Source organism: Pseudophryne corroboree, chromosome 1, assembly GCF_028390025.1.
Source record: "Pseudophryne corroboree isolate aPseCor3 chromosome 1, aPseCor3.hap2, whole genome shotgun sequence".
NCBI classification, from domain to species: Eukaryota; Metazoa; Chordata; class Amphibia; order Anura; family Myobatrachidae; genus Pseudophryne; species Pseudophryne corroboree.
The window spans coordinates 227,617,336-227,638,699 of record NC_086444.1 but is presented as its reverse complement, the minus strand read 5'-3'; the positions used below and the strand labels follow the sequence as shown (position 1 = coordinate 227,638,699).

At 45.2% G+C, this 21,364-nt stretch overlaps 1 long non-coding RNA gene across 1 annotated transcript in view; it reads right to left on the bottom strand.

The window, feature by feature from the left end:
• Positions 1-21,125, bottom strand: part of LOC135053500 (uncharacterized) — a 40,107-nt gene extending 18,982 nt beyond the window's left edge. The window contains exons 1-2 of the long non-coding RNA XR_010242890.1: positions 20,958-21,125; positions 5,223-5,329 (exon numbers count right to left, since the gene is read on the bottom strand). This is a non-coding gene — a long non-coding RNA (uncharacterized LOC135053500). The remainder of the gene's footprint in view (positions 1-5,222; positions 5,330-20,957) is intronic.
• Between the last annotated feature and the right edge of the window lie 239 nt (positions 21,126-21,364).

Genomic DNA, 21,364 nt, shown 5'->3' with positions numbered 1-21,364 from the left:
GATCCTACCAATTGGTCACGTGAAGCTGAGTTATCTTTTCAGGCCTTGAAACAAGCCTTTGTCTCAGCCCCTGTCCTCAGACATCCCAACCCAGAATTGCCTTTCATTGTTGAGGTTGATGCCTCGGAGGTTGGAGTGGGGGCTATCCTATCTCAGAAGGATCCGGATTCCCTTGAATTACATCCTTGTGCCTTTATGTCCAGGAAATTCTCATCTGCAGAATCCAACTACGATGTTGGTAACCGGGAATTGCTGGCTATTAAATGGGCTTTCGAGGAGTGGAGACATTGGCTTGAAGGAGCGACTCATACTATTTCAGTTTTGACTGATCACAAAAATCTTCAATACATTGAATCAGCTAAGCGACTGAATGCCCGGCAGGCTCGTTGGGCTTTATTTTTTACTCGTTTCAAATTCATTATCACCTTCAGGCCAGGTTCCAAGAATACTAAGGCAGATGCCCTGTCACGCAGTTTTCTTCCAGTTCAAGACAACAGTCCTGTTACTCCCATACTGCCGTCCTCAACCATTCGGGCAGGCCTCACACAGGATGTATTTACCCAGTTAAAGCTGCTTCAACATCAAGCTCCTGGAAATACTCCTGCTGGTCGTCTTTTTGTCCCTGAGTTTTTGAGAGCAACTGTTTTGACGGAGTTTCATGATAGCAAAGTTGCCGGGCATCCGGGAATCGCTAAGACTTTGGAATTAGTCTCCCGCTCAGTATGGTGGCCTGGTCTTTCCAAAGACATTAAAGAGTTTGTTTTTTCATGTCAGGTCTGTGCACAGCATAAAGTTCCCCGTTCTTTACCCATCGGTCAACTTATGCCCTTGAATGTTCCTCTTAGGCCATGGTCGCATATCTCCATGGATTTTGTGGTGGACCTCCCTCTGTCAGCCGGATGCCGAGTCATATGGGTGGTAGTGGACCGTTTTAGCAAAATGGCCCATTTCATTGCTCTTCCCCGATTGCCATCTGCCCAGGGATTGGCAGTCTTGTTCCTCCGCCATGTTTTCAGACTCCATGGCTTACCCACTGATATTGTTTCTGATCGGGGTCCACAATTCATTGCACAATTTTGGAAGTCTTTTTGTGCTTCATTAAAGATGAAGTTATCTTTAACGTCCGGCTATCATCCCCAATCCAATGGGCAGACTGAGCGAGTTAATCAATCTCTAAAACAATATTTGCGTTTGTACTCGGCCAAACTCCAAAATGACTGGTCGGAGTTTCTTCCATTGGCGGAGTTTGCTTATAATAATGCCTGTCATTCTTCCACCAATGTGTCTCCATTTTTTGCAGTTTTTGGTTTTCACCCCAGAGCTAATTCATTTTTTCAACATTCCTCTGTCTCCTCACTGGCCCTGACCTCTCATCTTAAACTTATTTGGAGAAAAGTGCACCTGGCTCTCAGAAAAGCGGCATTCCGGGAAAAAAGATTTTCTGACAGGCTCCGGCGGCCGTGCACTTTTAAAGTAGGAGATAAGGTGTGGTTGTCGACTCGCAACATTAAACTTCGACAAACCTCAGCCAGATTGGGTCCTAAATTTATTGGACCATTTCACATTATCAAAAAAGTCAATCCAGTTGCTTTCCGGTTACGTTTACCAAAAACTTTACGGATCGGAAATACCTTCCATTGCTCATTGCTGAAACCATATGTTTCGTCCAGTAGATTTCCTCGTAAAATATCTCAGGGGAGATCACCTATAAATGTACAGGGTCAGCAGGAGTTCTTGGTGGAGAAGGTTCTCGATTCCAAGTTGTCCCGGGGTCGGCTTTATTTTTTGGTACATTGGAGAGGTTATGGGCCAGAGGAAAGGTCTTGGGTCCTGGATGAGGATCTTCATGCCCCGAGGCTCAAAAGGGCATTTTTTCGAGAATTTCCTCAGAAACCTGGCTTTAGGGGTTCCTTGACCCCTCCTCAAGGGGGGGGTACTGTTAGGCGCCGGAGTCCGCTCGTCGGTGCGGCCCGGCGCCTAGCAACCAGGGACGCCGTGCGCGTACAGCCGCCGGCTCCCTGGCAACGCTAGCCGCCGGGCGCACGGAGCCGCTCTGACCCTAGCAACGGGGACGCCACGTTCGGGCCGCGTTCCCCGTTGCTGGGTCTGTTCTAAATTGTATCATGATGTGCTGATTGTATCATGGTGTGCTGGCCGTGCAGCATGCAAGCTGCACGGCATTAATTGTGATGACCCAGTCTGGCTCCTGATTGGGGAGCTCACACTTATAAGCACCCTTTGGACTTCTCACAGACGCCGGTGATAGCTTCCTGTTTGCCTTTGTCAGTTGCAGAGAGTTTCCAGTCCTGCTCTATCCGGTTGTTCCTGTCCTCAGTGGTCCTGTACTCGGATATTTGTCATCTATTCCTGGAGTCTGACCGAGCACCTTTAACATCCTGTGGTGTTCGTGAGTCGCGGCGCAGCCGTGTGTTGCGGCTTGTCCGCTTACTGTTTATTATTTAGTTTATTTGTGTTCTGGAGCTTTTGCGGAGGATTCCGCTCCCACAGATCCACTCTGGTATCCAGCGGTGCTGGATAGGAGTAACGGATCAGTGGATCTTTGGTTGTCCTTTTCCCTGGCGGCTAGTCCGCACATACCTTGGTTTAAGTTAGTTAGCTTGTAACCCCTGGCCTGGTTGCTTAGTCAGAGGGCCCCTTGTTATCACCCTGTCTCGGATTTCCCTTTGTCTCCCATTAAGACCTGAGGGGGCATCGGAGTTGGGCAGACATAATCCGCCCTTCGAACGCGGCTGCCATGGGCTCAAGCAACCATAGTCTCGCAGGGGATTTCTGATAACACGGGCGAGACAACGGAGTTAGGGCGCCAGGGGTTACTAGGCTCTCCTGCTCCCACAACCAGCAAATCTTCCCAGTACTCAGACCTCTGCCATTAGATCTCCTCTGGTCTGGAGTACGGGAATCATAACAACATTCATGCGACCCTGAGGAGTCCGAGGGAAGTATACATATATAATTTTAATCTCACTTCCACACAAATACTACCATGTCTGTGCTCGAGCTACAGGTCCATGGAACAGTACCATACATATACATATAAAAATATATACAGGTTAGTTACAGCATGTTAATTTACACCCAGTAATAACAGTTGGTGCCGACAGGGTCACCCACATAGTACTGTGTCTCCCCTACATTGTTTACTTTTGAAAAGCATACAACTACCGACCTGCTGACACTGCATCTACTGAATCAAGTATCAACAGGAGTTGGCGATGCCGACAGAAAGATTCCCATAGCTGTTTTCGACATAGCACTCACACATGTCGACACATGTGCACTAAAAAGCTATAGTAGGTATATCTGACAGGGAAAACACAGACATATATGCACAGAGGCGGATTGGCCATAGGGTTTACAGGGAAGATTCCCGGTGGGCCGACGCACCCGTGGGGCCTGTTTTGTTTGAGGACATGTGGTCCTTTTTATAGACATAATGAATAAGATGCAAAATAATTTGCATATGTGAAAAGTACTTTGCCACTTAGCCTGTGATTGCAGATGATCTAGTGTATGCTCTGTCTGTCTGCTTGGCTGACATAGAAGATTGAGTGAATAGTGATTGGGATACGGTTGGTGTAATAAGCAAGAAAATATATCTTTCTAAAGAATGATATAGTTTCCTAAATTCTGAAGGTGTGTCATATAATGTGCTCATAATATTTTATTTTATTTCTTTTTAACTTCCCCCTTGATGCTGGACATGCCCACTATCTGGAAAGTCTTGGAGGGAGGGTGCTGCTGCCATGGCCCATGGCTAGAACTTACACCTCTGGTGCTGCCCATGTGGGGCCACTAGTAAAAATTTTTCCAGGGCCACTTTTTGTTCCCAATCCGCCCCTGTATATGCACAACTACAATGATTACATGCCCATTATCTAAGATAGTGCTATATTTCATTCTATATTGCACTACTCACTGTGCCCCCCCTTTGTTTACACTGTACACATTGCTTTGGCGGGGACCGTGGAGAAAATGGCACTGTATCATGTTGTGAGGGCTAAGCTACGCCCCTTCTCGGCGTGCTTCAGCCCCGCTATAATTTTAGCCTTTTATGCTGGCAGGGGTCCGTATACAGTGCCTATGCACTGTATACACGTTTAGCCAGGCTTAATGGAGAGGTATATTGCTGCCCAGGGTGCCCCCCTGCGCCCTGCACACTTGTAAAGCCGTTGGTGTGTGGGAGCAATGGCGCGCAGCGTGACCGCTGTGCGGTACCTCTGAGACTCTGAAGTCTTCTGCCGTCACTGAAGTCTTCTGTTCTTCAAATACTCACCCGGCTTCTTTCTTCTGGCTTCTGTGAGGGGGGTGACGGCGCGGCTCCGGGAACAAGCAGCTAGGCGCACCAAGTGATCGTACCCTCTGGAGCTAATGGTGTCCAGTAGCCTAAGAAGCAGAGCCCTTAACTCAGAAGAAGTAGGTCTGACTTCTCTCCCCTCAGTCCCATGAAGCAGAGAGCCTGTAGCCAGCAGGTCTTTCTGAAAATAAAAAACATAAAGTCTTTCAGAGAAACTCAGTAGAGCTCCCCTAGTGTGTGTCCAGTCACTCCTGGGCACAGAATCTAACTGAGGTCTGGAGGAGGGGCATAGAGGGAGGAGCCAGTTCACACCCATTCAAAGTCTTATAGTGTGCCCATGTCTCCTGCGGATCCCATCTATACCCCATGGTCCTTACGGAGTCCCCAGCATCCTCTAGGATGTATGAGATATTGTCTTTGATGCTTTTTCCTTTTGTGTGACATATCATGGGTCGTTTGTTGCGTAGGGTAGTTAGATTCTTATCTGTCGCTACTATGGGCCATAAAGCTTTAAGGGCCCTGGAGACCACTGGACTGGATGTGTTGTATCTAGAAACGAAAGGTATAATCTGTTGGTCATTCTTACTTTTCTGTTCAAGAAGATCAGTCCTATTCATAGCTGCTACCTGATGTTCATGTGCACATAGGGTCCCATATTTGTAACCCCTGGTCACAAACCGTTTGGTTACATTGAACAATGCTCCCCCTAATTTAGCGGAATCGCTAGTGATGCGGGCTGCCCTAATATATTGTGATTTGGGCAAGCCTTTTTTGAGGGCTGGCGGATGATGGCTATTGAAGCGCAATAACGTGTTTTTGTCAGTGGGCTTATGGTACACTTCCGTTTGTATACCTGTGTCACTGATGGATACGTTGACATCTAGATAATTCAACATAGTGGACTCACGTTGAGCTGTAACTTTTATTGGTGATTTCCTGTTGTTGATATGCTTGATGAAGGCATCGAACTTCTCCTTGCCACCCGTCCACAGGATGAAGACGTCATCAATGTACCTGGAATAATATAAAATGTATTTGGAAAATTCATCATTGTTAAAAAACATCTGTTGTTCTTCCAAAAACATAAAAAAGTTCGCAAATGATGGAGACACATTACTCCCCATGGTGCAGCCCTTACTTGGCGGTAAAACCTCCCGTCAAATAAAAAATAATTACGTGTGAGCATTAGTTCCAACAGATTGAGAAACAGGATATGATCTACACTGTCCATTTTGGACTGTCTTAGAAATTGTTTCATGGCCGCTAAACCTTGATTATGGGGTATACTTGTGTAAAGGCTGCAGATGTCCACTGTACAAATAATGGTGCCTATAGGAATTGTGGCAACTGTTTTTAGTTGATTAAGAAAACTGGTGGTGTCCTTTATAAAATTGGGCTGCATGCTGATCAATGGCTGTAATATACTGCCCAAGAAGACAGACATGGGCTGGTAAAGTGACTTGTGCGCAGAAATAATGGGCCTGTCCGGTGGGTTTTCCATTCTTTTATGGATTTTGGGCACCATAAATTGCAAAGGTACTACTGGGAATTCCTGCTTGAGCGCCGTGCACAATTTATGTGTTATAAATCGGGTTGAAACAGCTGAATCTAAAATGGCATCAACTTCCATCTTGTATTCAGTGGTAGGGTCTGCGGTCAATATATATATATATATATATATATATATATATATATATATATATATATATATATATAAATCATCCAAGCAGCCGGCACTCCCCTTGCTTACGTGACATCTGCTCCGGTGCTCTCCCTAGGAACGAATTCCAATTGTAGATAGGAGAATGGGCGGCACTCTGGAGACTGTTCAATCAACTTTCTTTATTGAAAAGACATCCTACAATTGTTTCGGGCGTCCGCCCGTCGTCAGGGATGTACAATACAAAACTAACAAGCATTATATACCCTCACAGAGACTTCCCACATATACAATTAAAATTAACTCACCCCACCTGCGTTTCTGCCCTCCGATCCGAACACCACGCTGACCGCTGCTCTCACACACTGTGCAGCGGCTTCCGTGTAGCGGGCGACGTCATCGGAAGGCGCCCGCGGGGAGGGACGAGCTCACATAGACGTTACCAAGGCAACCAAACAACAAAACAAAAACGACTTCATGCACGTGAGGCATCTCATCTATGATCAAAACAGAGCATAGATATTACGATGCAACCCAATCGCATGAGCAAATATTAACAATACAGATAAAAAAATAAGATTACAAAAATACAAAAATTACAAAAAAAGATATATATACATAAAATATAAAAAACACACACTCCGTGAGACACTCTAGACAATCTGAGATCCAACACATCATAAAACACATACTGGCATCGTTATATGTCCAGAACCATCCCCAAGGTAATTTCATTATAATAGAATCCAACTATAATATAAATATTTACTTATATTTTTTATTGATGTTTCCATTAAAAGCAAACAGCATATACCAAGCACCCACTATTAATTAGCCATTAATTGTGACGTCATAATAACGCCCAGCTGGACCTACAAAAAACTGTGTAGTCCATGCTGTTCATTCAGCCCTTTCGGGGACAGTGTATCCAACCTAAAAATCCACTGACTTTCTAACTGGAGCAATCTTCTACCTCTATTACCACCATGAATAGATGGCGGCACATGGTCTATTATCTTGCTTCTAATGCTAGCAATATTGTGCGAGCGTTGGGCACAATGACGAGCCATAGGTTGATCACTAGAACCTGACTCAAGAGCAGCTCTAATTGCAGATCTATGATTTGCCATTCTTTCTTTAAATTGACATTCTGTCTTACCCACATAGAAAAGACCACATGGGCAAGACAGAACATACACAACGTACCGTGAGGTACATGTGAGTGGAAAATTAATAGAATATTTTTTACCTGATCTAGGATGGCAAATAAAATCTCCCACCAGCATAGAGCGACAGGTAACACATCCTATGCACCTGAAGCATCCAGGTTTACGTGATAGAAAATGTGGAACAGATTTTACTTTCGTTAATTCCGTCACATCAACCTTAACTAAAAGATCTTTCAAATTTTTTCCCCTGGAATATGCTGGCATAATCCGAGCATTATGAAGGCTTGGGAGGTCCTTATCTGTATTTACAATAGGCCAGATTTTTTTGATTTCCTTGTTGGTTTTGTGACTAGCCTCTGTATACCTATTGACCCAAGGAATCCTTTGCTGGTCACCATCTACAGAAGTTTTACCTTTAAGAGAGACCTCCCTAGGGATTTGTAAAACCCTCTGTTTGGTAGCCAATAGTAGTTTATTATCATAACCCCTCTGTTTAAATTTAGACACCATGCCATCCAGAGCATCATCAATTTTAGAGGGATCACTTGTGATCCGCCGTGTTCTAAGCATCTGGGAATATGGTAATCCATATTTTAATGAAGGAGGGTGAAAACTATCAGCTTTAAGGACAGTGTTACGATCCGTCTCCTTGACATATAGGGATGTACAAATTTGGCCATCACTACATGAAATGGTGACGTCTAGAAAGTTAACATTAGTTGTACTCAAATCATAAGTAAATTTTACAACACTAGAAGATGCGTTGTGGCTGTCCAAAAGATCACGTAAACATTCCTGAGAACCACCCCACACGATCAATAAGTCATCTATGTACCTGACGTACATAATGACCTGATGACTGAAGGGGCTGTCCAAAAGAAGGGGTTTTTCAATCCAACACATGAACGCATTAGCGTACGATGGGGCCACATTGGACCCCATCGCACAGCCAAGGCGCTGCAAATAGAAATCACCATTGAAAAAAAAGTAGATCCTAGTCAACACCAAAGACAATAATTCTAAAAACAATTCCTTAGGTGGACCAACATAGTGGGGATTGTTTGGCTACCAAACAGAGGGTTTTACAAATCCCTAGGGAGGTCTCTCTTAAAGGTAAAACTTCTGTAGATGGTGACCAGCAAAGGATTCCTTGGGTCAATAGGTATACAGAGGCTAGTCACAAAACCAACAAGGAAATCAAAAAAATCTGGCCTATTGTAAATACAGATAAGGACCTCCCAAGCCTTCATAATGCTCGGATTATGCCAGCATATTCCAGGGGAAAAAATTTGAAAGATCTTTTAGTTAAGGTTGATGTGACGGAATTAACGAAAGTAAAATCTGTTCCACATTTTCTATCACGTAAACCTGGATGCTTCAGGTGCATAGGATGTGTTACCTGTCGCTCTATGCTGGTGGGAGATTTTATTTGCCATCCTAGATCAGGTAAAAAATATTCTATTAATTTTCCACTCACATGTACCTCACGGTACGTTGTGTATGTTCTGTCTTGCCCATGTGGTCTTTTCTATGTGGGTAAGACAGAATGTCAATTTAAAGAAAGAATGGCAAATCATAGATCTGCAATTAGAGCTGCTCTTGAGTCAGGTTCTAGTGATCAACCTATGGCTCGTCATTGTGCCCAACGCTCGCACAATATTGCTAGCATTAGAAGCAAGATAATAGACCATGTGCCGCCATCTATTCGTGGTGGTAATAGAGGTAGAAGATTGCTCCAGTTAGAAAGTCAGTGGATTTTTAGGTTGGATACACTGTCCCCGAAAGGGCTGAATGAACAGCATGGACTACACAGTTTTTTGTAGGTCCAGCTGGGCGTTATTATGACGTCACAATTAATGGCTAATTAATAGTGGGTGCTTGGTATATGCTGTTTGCTTTTAATGGAAACATCAATAAAAAATATAAGTAAATATTTATATTATAGTTGGATTCTATTATAATGAAATTACCTTGGGGATGGTTCTGGACATATAACGATGCCAGTATGTGTTTTATGATGTGTTGGATCTCAGTTTGTCTAGAGTGTCTCACGGAGTGTGTGTTTTTTATATTTTATGTATATATATCTTTTTTTTGTAATTTTTGTATTTTTGTAATCTTATTTTTTTATCTGTATTGTTAATATTTGCTCATGCGATTGGGTTGCATCGTAATATCTATGCTCTGTTTTGATCATAGATGAGATGCCTCACGTGCATGAAGTCGTTTTTGTTTTGTTGTTTGGTTGCCTTGGTAACGTCTATGTGAGCTCGTCCCTCCCCGCGGGCGCCTTCCGATGACGTCGCCCGCTACACGGAAGCCGCTGCACAGTGTGTGAGAGCAGCGGTCAGCGTGGTGTTCGGATCGGAGGGCAGAAACGCAGGTGGGGTGAGTTAATTTTAATTGTATATGTGGGAAGTCTCTGTGAGGGTATATAATGCTTGTTAGTTTTGTATTGTACATCCCTGACGACGGGCGGACGCCCGAAACAATTGTAGGATGTCTTTTCAATAAAGAAAGTTGATTGAACAGTCTTCAGAGTGCCACCCATTCTCCTATCTATATATATATATATATATATATATGTTATTATGCACTTGTGGTTTTCAATATATATGAGAAACAAAGAAAGACTAAGGGGTGTATTCAACAGATGTTAGATTCTTTCCGACAGAAAGGATCCGACATCTGAGTATTCAATGAGCGGCCAAATCCGACAGGTTTTGGCCACTCATGACAATGCCATCTGACTTTTATTAAAGTTGGATTGACATTGTTGGAAACAGGGCCAAAACCTGTCGGATTTGGCCACGTTTCCTTCAAAACACGTGCTCAGCTTTCTGACAAGTTGGAATTCCCAACTTGTCGGAAAACCTGAGGGGGCATCGAATAGGTCGGAACCCCTTCTGACTTAAAACAGTTTGAAACTGTCGCCAGTTTCCGACAAGAATTGAATACCCCCCTAAGAGAGAGTTGAAGAATCGAATACTAGAACATACTAGAAATATAGAAAATGGTGCCACTAACCATAGTGTCCCATGACACTTTAAAACGTATCATAATAGTGATACTTCCTTCTTAAGATTTAAAGGTATTGAGCATATTACACTGGATAAAAGGGGATGCGGTCAAGATCCCGACACCGGAATCCCGTCCGGCACAATCCCGACATATTCTCCCTCTGTGGGTGTCCACAACACCCATAGAGGGAGAATAAATTAGTGTGCCCGCAGCATGGCGAGCGCAGCAAGCCTGCAAGGGGCTGCGTTGCGCTCGCCCCCCTGTCGGGATTGTGCCGATCGGGATTCCAGTGTCGGTATTCCCGACAAAAGAGGTGGAGATTGGGATAAGTTACTCACAAAACTGGAAACATATTGGATAATAACTTTACCAAACACTTGTACACACTTGTACTAAAAGGTGATGATAATTATAAGATCACTCCGTTTGTACTTGACTCCTAAGAAACTGTGATACATATTACTGATTTAAATTGCATTACTCTCTGTGTACTAATATTGTAATTATCTGTGTATTGCTAATATGTTTCTATTACAAGCTGCAAAAAACATTGTTTCAGAATGTATCATCTATAACAGTTACTCTATAGGGTTCCATATGTAAATCCTATTAGTATAAATGATATGCAGCTGGTATATTTAAATCGAAATTATGTAAAGGCAATCCTATAAAAATAAAAATTTCTGTGGCCATATATTTTGTTCTAACTGGTTAAAAGTACTAATGGGTAATGGTAGGTTTGTTGCCAATAATTGGATATATACTGAATACATACTGAATCTATTTTAGACACTAGCCAGTGATACCATTTAAACAAAGAAATATAATTACCTGGCGCATAACTTGTATCTGTCAGATAAAAACACTATGGGTGGTATTGAAATGATATATCACGTCCAATCTCTTTTCTAAAGTGATCCACAATATCGCACATATCGCGCCCACAGTAATCAGGTTTAGCTGCATAAAGGGTTAGGGTGCATCGTTACCCCAGGGGTAGCTAGCTGAAATAACGATACCACACCCGGCTGCAGAAACAGAATAGGTGTGGATGGGGGCGAAAATAATTGAATACCGCCCTATGGCCCTCATTCCAAGTTGATCGCACATAGCAACTTTTTGCTGGACGTGTGATCAACTTGACGCCGCCTATGGGGGAGTGAATTTTGGCATAACAGGGCTGCGATCGCTTGAGCAGCCCTGCTATGCTAAAAAAGTTTCCTGTAAAACAAGACCATGCGCAGTTCCGACCCATTCGCACCACAGCGAAAAACCACCTCGTACGAATGGGTCGGAATGACCCCCTATGCATATTTGACATGCGCCTTTGTGTAAATCTCAATAGAAGACAAATAATTAAATACATGTTAATAAATGTACTAAGCTGTGCGGTTTTATAGATTGAGAATAGATCTTTTTAACAGTAATAGATCAAAAATCCATTAAAATACACTGTAGTACATTTTAGTTATATTTTAAGTGTGAAGTCTTTAAAGCCTAATTATATATATATATATATATATATATATATATATATATATATGCTGATAGCAATCTGCCCAAATGATTTTTGCTAATATGGGGCAGCTTGTTGAGAAATTATTGTTTTAATTACGTATAAATGCATTTGGTATAAAACAGGCTTTGTCACGTTACTGGACCAGCCCTCTAACGAAGTCTTGTGTCGAAACGCGTAGAGGTGTGGTCCTGTGATGTGGTCCTCACCCTCCGATCCGTTCCTCCTGATGGTTTGGTATGACCTTGTCCCAGCGCCATGAAACAGGAAAATACCTGACAGCGCGTGGTGCAGGTCACGGACAACAAACAGACGAACAGCGGTAATGGTTATTCAGAGGCTTTCTCCGATATTCAATTACCCCAACAGCAAGTTGGGTGTAATGTATCGCCGCTGTGGGCTATCTAATTAGCCCCAATAAGACGGTGCGTGCCGTGGCTTATCAGGGATTTTGTTTCACCTGCCTTTGGCAGGCGAAGCAGAATCCCCGATAACAGCCCAATTTTCATCCGAAAATAGGGCCATTTCACCTGAAAACACACAGGTTTCACTGAACCTGTATGTTTACAGGTGTAAATGCACTTGTTACCGGCTGAGCTAATCAAATAGCCTGACCACAGCACCTGAAGAAACATTGGGGGTTTTTACTCCCAACGTCTCTTCGGGGCAAATTAAATATCCCCGGTTATGTATAAGGTCAAGTTGCACTTAGTCCACTCAGATGATTGTCTAGGTACGCTTAACACCTGCACAACATGTCTGAGCAATGTACTCTTTTCAATTGAATAAACTGTGTTGCAGTATGAAGCGCCCCCTCTGATTCCTATATATATTTCTCTGACGTCCTAGTGGATGCTGGGTACTCCGTAAGGACCATGGGGTACAGAGCCGGCCTTAGGTATAGGCAAACTAGGCAATTGCCTAGGGCATCTGGTATGCCTAGGGGCACAGGCAGCTCCTGCTGATTAAAATGATATGCGGCATGCCTATATTCTGTGTGCAGCATTTCGTATGCAGATACAGCCACAGTCGCACACAATATATAGGCATGCTGCATATCATTTTAATCAGCAGAAGCTGCTTGTGCATCCTAGCAACATAGCAATGCAAATAAGATGCGTTTTCATAAAAAATAGGCACCCGACGTTAGCAGAGCTGCCAGTTGACTCACGCCAGGAACTATATGTGTCATTATTTGTATAAGGGCATTAATAATGTGTAACATACTGTATGTGTAAGGGTCACTATGTGTGTCATTATGTGTATAAGGGCACTAATAATGTGCGTCATATGTGTAAGGGACATTATGTGTGTCATTATGTGTATAAGAGCATTAACAATGTGCGGCATATGTGTAAGGGAAATTATGTGTATAAGGGCATTAATACGGGTTGGCATAATGTGTAAGGTGCACTATGTTTATAAGGACATTAATAATGTGTGTCATATGTGTAAGGGGCATTACTGTGTGGTATTATGTGTATAAATGCATTACCGATGTGTGGCATTATGGGTATAAGGTGCTCTACTGTGTGGCGTAACGTATAGAAAGGGCACTACTGTGTGGTCTAATGTGAATAAAGAGCAATATGGTGTGGTGTAATGTGAATAAGGAGCAATATGGTGTGGTGTAATGAGAATAAAGAGCAATATGGTGTGGTGTAATGTGAATAAGGAGCAATTCAGTAGATGTTATGTGAATGAGGGGCACTACTGTGAGAAATAACGTATATAAGGTAAATTGGTACTACTGTGTGATGTAATGTGAATAAGGGGCACTATCGTATGATAAATTGTGAATAAAGTTGCACTACTGTGAGGCATAATTTGAATTGGGGGTAGTATTGTGTGGCCATGCCCCTTGCCAGCAAAAACACATACCTTTTTGGGCTGTGTGCCGAATGTGCACACTGTTGTTATTTAAATTACAGGGGGTAGGAAAACAAAAAAAGGACTGCTATGGGTGGGGAGTGATGGTGCTGGGAAAGGGGTGCAGGGTCAGAGGCAGAACTAGCGGTGGTGCTAGGGGGCACCAGCCAAAATCTTGCCTAGGGCATCACATTGGTTAGGGCCGGCTCTGATGGGGTATAGACGAGCTCCGCAGGAGACTGGGCACTCTTAAAAGAAAGATTAGGTACTATATCTGGTGTGCACTGGCTCCTCCCTCTATACCCCTCCTCCAGACCTCAGTTAGTATCTGTGCCCGGCCAGAGCTGGATGCACCCTAGGGGCTCTCCTGAGCTTCCTAGAAAAGAAAGTATTTGTTAGGTTTTTTATTTTCAGTGAGATCTGCTGGCAACAGACTCACTGCTACGTGGGACTGAGGGGAGAGAAGCGAACCTACCTGCTTGCAGCTAGCTTGGGCTTCTAAGGCTACTGGACACCATTAGCTCCAGAGGGATCGAACACAGGCCCAGTCCTCGGTCGTCCGGTCCCGGAGCCGTGCCGCCGTCCCCCTTGCTGAGCCAGAAGAACGAAGAGAAGTTGAAAATCGGCGGCTGAAGACTCCGGTCTTCATTAAGGTAGCGCACAGCACTGCAGCTGTGCACCATTGCTCCCTTAGCACACCACACACTCCGGTCACTGATGGGTGCAGGGCGCTGGGGGGGGGGGGGCGCCCTGGGCAGCAATTAGATTACCTTACTTGGCGAAAAGCACATAATACAGTCTGATAAACTGTATATGTGCATTAACCCCCGCCATTAAAGTACATAAAAGGACAGAAGCCCGCCGCTGAGGGGGCCGGGCCTTCTACCTCAGCACACCGGCGCCATTTTCTCTTCACAGCTCAGCTGGAAGGAATCTCCCCAGGCTCTCCCCTGCAGTATCCTGGTACACAAAGGGTAAAAAAGAGAGGGGGGGGGCACATAAATTTAGGCGAAAAACTGTGTATATAAGCTGCTATAGGGGAAAAATCACTCAGTATAGTGTACATCCCCGTATTATATAGCGCTGTGGTGTGTGCTGGCATACTCTCTCTCTGTCTCTCCAAAGGGCCTGGTGGGGGAACTGTCTTCAAATAGAGCATCCCCTGTGTGTGTGGTGTGTCGGTACGCGTGTGTCGACATGTCTGAGGTAAAAGGCTCCTCTAAGGAGGTGATAGAGCGGATAAGTGTGTGGGAGGGTGTCTCCGTCAACAACGCCGACACCTGTTTGGATATGTGTAAGTGCTGAGGTAAAATTATTGCACAAAAGGTTAGGGAACAGAAAGGAAATCTACCCTGGTCTGTCCCTATGTCACAGAGTCCTTCAGAGTCTCTCTATGTTCACTATCCAAAATAACAAAGTATCGACACGGAATTTAACTCCACTGTCGACTACGATAATGCAAAGTTACAGCCAAGAGAGCTAAAAGATATTCAATATATGATTATTGAAATAAAAGCTGATTTGCATATCACTGATGACTTATCTGTCCCTGACACGAGAGTACACATGTTAAGGGGAAGAATGCTGAGGTAAATTTCCCTCCTCTCATGAGGAAAAAGAGCGGGAATCTCCAGACAAGAGACGGCAGCTTCCCACAAGAGAATTCTCAGGCTGTATCCTTTCCCTACTAGGGCCAGGATGTGTTGAGAATCTTCCCCTTGGGTGTCCTGTTTGCACTAGCTATTCTCAGGGATCCTGCAGATAGCGTGCACATTCTAGTATACTACCCAGACCGGCGACTGTGTCGGCATGGGTTTATAGCGCTGTGGCAGCGTGGACAGGTACCTTATCAGCAAAGATTGAGACCCTAGTATGCATATAAATATTTTAAGATGCTGTCTTAAGTGATAGATATATAATTATAAAGCATGCCCAAAGGGACATGAGTATACTGGGTCCTAGAGACAAAAGCTATGTCGATTTCTGCTTGACGTGTCCTGTAGAATATACATTGGACAGATGATGCCGACTTAAGAGGCATATGGAAGGCTGAGGATTGTGTGGGGAAAGGTTCTCGGGCCTGGTCTCCACAGTTATAGCTGGTGATTCTGATATTTTGCCTTATATTCCTGCACAGCCTAGGAAAGCACGACATTATTAAATGCAGCTTTTCGAATAAAGAAACAAGAAAGTCTGAGGTGCGTCCTTTCTTGTCAGAGCCGGGGGCAGAGGAAAGAAGCTGTACAACACAGCTAGTCCCCAGGAACAGAAGTCCTCCCCGGCCTCTACAAAAATCCACCGCATGTTGCTGGGGCTCCACAGGCGGAACTAGGCCCGGTGGGGACACGCCTTCGTAAGTTTAGCCACAAGTGGGTTCACTCCCTGTTAGATCCCTGGGCAATAGAAATTGTATCGCAGGGATACAGGCTGGACTGTGAGAAGATGCCCCCTCACCGAGGACCCGGCGGGCTTCCCCCAAGAGAGGGAGCCAGTGTTAACTGCAATTCGTAAATTGTATCTTCAACAGGTGGTGGTCAAGGGTCCCCTCCTTCAACAAAAGGGTGTTATTATTCGACCATGTTATAATCCCGAAACCAGACGGTTCGGTTAGACCCATATTGAATTAAAATCCCTGAACATATACCTGAAAAGGTTCAGGTTCAAGATGGAATCGCTAAGAGCGGTCATTGCATGCCTGAAATGAATCGGGACATAAGGCATGCATACCTTCGTGTCCCCATTTATCCACCTCATCAGGCGTACCTCAGAATTGCGGTACGGGATTGTCATTACCAATTTCACCAAGGTAATGGCGGATATGATGGTGCTCCTGCGGAAGCAAGGTGTCACTATTATCACATACTTGGATGATCTCCTCATAAAAGCGAGATCAAGAGAGCAGTTGCTGGACAGCGTATCACCTTCTATGGAAGTGAAACGGCAACACGACCGGATTTTATATATTCCAAAGTCGCAGTTGGTTCCTACAGCTCATCTGCCTCGCCTAGGCATGATCCTAGACACAGACCAGAAGAGGGTTTATCTCCCGATAGAGAGAGCTCAGGAGCTCATGACACTGGTCAGGAATCCATTGAAAACCAAAACAGGTGTCAATGCATCACTGCACTCGAGTCCTGGGAAGGATGATGGCATCATACGAGGCCATCCCCTTCGGCTGGTTCCATGCAAGGACAATGGAACTTACTGGACAAGTGGTCCGGATCACATCTTCAGATGCATCGGTTAATCACCCTATCCCCCAGGGCCAGGGTGTCTCTCCTGTGGTGGCTGCGGAGTGCTCATTTTCTCGAGGGCCGCAGATTCGGCATTCAGGACTGGGTCCTGGTGACCATGGATGCAAGCCTCCGAGGGTGGGGGGCAGTTACACAGGGAAGAAAATTCCAAGGTTTGTGGTCAAGCCAACAGACTTGCCTTCACATCAATATCCTGGAACTAAGGGCCATATACAACGCCCTAAGTCAAGCGGAGTTCCTGCTTCGCGACCAACCGGTTCTGATCCAGTCAGACCGCAGGGGCTCATGTAAACCGCCAGGGCGGCACAAGGAGCAGGGTGGCGAGGGTAGAAGCCACCAGAATTCTTCGCTGGGCGGAGAATCAAGTAAGCGCACTGTCAGCAGTGTTCATTCTGGGAGTGGACACGACCTCCACCCGGGAAAGTGGTGACTTCATCAGGAAGTCTTCACGCAGTTTTGCAAATTGATGGAAACTGCCTCAGGTGGACTACATGGCGTCCCACCTCAATAAAAAGATAAAAAAGGTTTTACGCTGGGTCAAGGGACTCCCAGGCGATAGCTGTGGTCGCACTAGTAACACCGTGGGTGTTCCAGTCGGTCTATATATTCCCTCCTCTTCCTCTCAGACTCAAGGGCTGAGAATTGTAATAAACGGAGGAGTGTGAACAATATTCTTTGCTCCGGATTGGCCAAGAAGGACTCGGTACCCGGAACTGCAAGAAATGCTCTCAGAGGACCCATGGCCTCTGCCTCTCAGTCAGGACATGTTGCAACAGGGACCCTGTCTGATCCAAGACTTACCGCGGCTGCGTTGGACGGCATGGCGGTTGAATGCCGGATCCTAGCGGAAAAGGGCATTCCGGATGCAGTTATTCCTACGCTGATAAAGGCTAGGAAAGACGTGACAGCAAGACTTTTTCACTGTATATGGCGAAAATAGGTTGCTTGGTGTGTGGCCGGGAAGGCCCTACAGAGGAATTCCAGGGGGGTCGATTCCTGCACTTCCTACAGCCAGAGTGACTATGGGCCTAAAATTAGGATCCATAAAGGCCAAGATTTCGGCCCTATCCCTTTTTCTCTCAAAAAGAACTGGCTTCACTGCCTGAAGTTCGGACGTTGTTACAGGGGTGCTGCATATTCAGCCCCTTTTGTGCCTCCAGTGGCACCTTGGGATCTTAACGTGTGCTGGATTCCTAAAATCCCACTGGTTTGAGCCACTTAAGACCGTGGAGCTAAAATATCTCACGTGGAAAGTGGTCATGCTTTTGGCCTTAGCTTGGACTAGGCGTGTGTCAGAATTGGAGGCTTTGTCATGTAAAAGCCCATATCTGATCTTCCATATGGAAAGGGCAGAATGGAGGACTCGTCCCCAATTTCTCCCTAAGGTGGTATCATCGTTTCATTTGAACCAACCTATTGTGGTGCCTGCGGCTACTAGGGACTTGGAGGATTCCAAGTTGCTGGACGTAGTCCAGGCCCTGAAACTTTATGTTTCCAGGACGGCTAGAGTCAGAAAAACTGACTCGCTATTTATCCTGCATGCACCCAACAAGCTGGGTGCTCCTGCTTCAAAGCAGACTATTGCTCGCTGGATCTGTAGCACCATTCAGCTTGCACATTCTGCGGCTGGACTGCCGCATCCTAAATTAGTAAAAGCCCATTCCACGAGGAAGGTGGGCTCTTCTTGGGCGGCTGCCCGAGGAGTCTCGGCTTTACAACTTTGCCGAGCTGCTACTTGGTCGGGTTCAAACACTTTTGCAAAATTCTACAAGTTTGATACCCTGGCTGAGGAGGACCTTGAGTTTGCTCATTCGGTGCTGCAGAGTCATCCGCACTCTCCCGCCCGTTTGGGAGCTTTGGTATAATCCCCATGGTCCTTACGGAGTACCCAGCATCCACTAGGACGTCAGAGAAAATAAGAATTTAGTCACCGGTAATTCTATTTCTCGTAGTCCGTAGTGGATGCTGGGAGCCCGTCCCAAGTGCGGACTCTCTGCAATACATGTATATAGTTATTGCTTAACTAAAGGGTTATTGTATGAGCCATCTGTTGAGAGAGGCTCAGTTATTGTTCATACTGTTAACTGGGTATAGTTATCACGAGTTGTACGGTGTGATTGGTGTGGCTGGTATGAGTCTTACCCTGGATTCCAAATCCTTTCCTAGTAATGTCAGCTCTTCCGGGCACAGTTTCCCTAACTGAGGTCTGGAGGAGGGGCATAGAGAGAGGAGCCAGTGCACACCAGATATAGTACCTAATCTTTCTTTTAAGAGTGCCCAGTCTCCTGCGGAGCTCATCTATACCCCATGGTCCTTACGGAGTACCCAGCATCCACTACGGACTACGAGAAATAGAATTACCGGTGAGTAAATTCTTATTATATATATATATATATATATATATATATATATATATATATATATACATATACACTGCTCAAAAAAATAAAGGGAACACTTAAACAACACAATGTAACTCCAAGTCAATCACACTTCTGTTAAATGAAACTGTCCACTTAGGAAGCAACACTGATTGACAATCAATTTCACATGCTGTTGTGCAAATGGAATAGACAACAGGTAGGAATTATAGGCAATTAGCAAGACACTCCCAATAAAGGAGTTGTTCTGCAGGTGGTGACCACAGACCACTTCTCAGCTCCTATGCTTTCTGGCTGATGTTTTGGTCACTTATGAAAGCTGGCGGAGCTTTCACTCTAGTGGTAGCATTAGACGGAGTCTACAACCCACACAAGTGGCTCAGGTAGTGCAGCTCATCCAGGATGGCACATCAATGCGAGCTGTGGCAAGAAGGTCTGCTGTGTCTGTCAGCGTAGTGTCCAGAGCATGGAGGCGCTACCAGGAGACAGGCCTGTACATCAGGAGACGTGGAGGAGGCCGTAGGAGGGCAACAACCCAGCAGCAGGACCGCTACCTCCGCCTTTGTGCAAGGAGGAACAGGAGGAGCACTACCAGAGCCCTGCAAAATGACCTCCAGCAAGCCACAAATGTGCATGTGTCTACTCAAACGATCAGAAACAGACTCCATGAGGGTTGTATGAGGGCCCGACGTCCACAGGTGGGGGTTGTGCTTACAGCCCAACACTGTGCAGGACGTTTGGCATTTGCCAGAGAACACCAAGATTGGCAAATTAGCCACTGGCGCCCTGTGCTCTTCACAGATGATAGCAGGTTCTCACTGAGCACATGTCTGGAGACGCCAAGGAGAATGTTCTGCTGCCTGCAACATCCTCCAGCATGACCGGTTTGGCAGTGTGTCAATAATGGTGTGGGGTGGCATTTCTTTGGGGGGCCGCACAGCCCTCCATGTGCTCGCCAGAGGTAGCCTGACTGCCATTAGGTACCGAGATGAGATCCTCAAATCCCTTGTGAGACCATATGCTGGTGCGGTTGGCCTTGGGTTCCTCCTAATGCAAGACAATGCAAGACCTCATGTGGCTGGAGTGTGTCAGCAGTTCCTGCAAGACGAAGGCATTGATGCTATGGACTTGCCCGCCCGTTCCCCAGACCTGAATCCAATTGAGCACATCTGGGACATCATGTCTCGCTCCATCCACCAATGCCGCGTTGCACCACAGACTGTCCAGGAGTTGGAGGATGCTTTAGTCCAGGTCTGGGAGGAGATCCCTCAGGAGACCATCCGCCACCTCATCAGGAGCATGACCAGGCATTGTAGGGAGGTCATACAGGCACGTGGAGGCCACACACACTACTGAGCCTCATTTTGACTTGTTTGAAGGACATTACACCAAAGTTGGATCAGCCTGTAGTGTGTTTTTCCACTTTAATTTTGAGTGTGACTCCAAATCCAGACCTCCATGGGTTAATAAATTTGATTTCCATTGATAATTTTTGTGTGATTTTGTTGTCAGCAAATTCAACTATGTAAAGAACAAAGTATTTAATAAGAATATTTAATTCATTCAGATCTAGGATGTGTTATTTTAGTGTTCCCTTTATTTTTTTGAGCAGTGTATATATATATATATATATATATATATAGGTGGACCCAAGGACGGCACTCACTGGACTTGCAATAAAAACTGGACACGGTACTCTTATCAATGTTTCGGGTTTATTTCAACCCGTCATCAGGATACACATAACCATTGAAAAGTGGCAATAAACATACCTTATATACCCCTCCTTGCTGCCAAACGAGCGCGCCAAACAACTCCTCTCAGCTGAGCAATCAAAATATCAATTAGTCCGGGATAACACAGCACATTAGCAGTTGTGCCGGGTTGCCTTGACAACCCAGCCACTCCCCCGGACAGTGTGCTATGAAGCGCACCAATCACGGGGTGCGCCAGCCACCGCATCTCTTATAACCAGTCAGCTGTAGCGCACACCTATCACGGAGCACGCCAGCGGCCGCTGCTGTTACCATAGTAACCCGCCATAGCTAATCACAATGCCAAGCATGGCATTCTGTATCCATGGCAACCCGTTTGGAACAATATTCAAAATACCAACATCTAATTCATACACAAATACTAACAATATACATAATCATATATACAAATTAATACAAACACA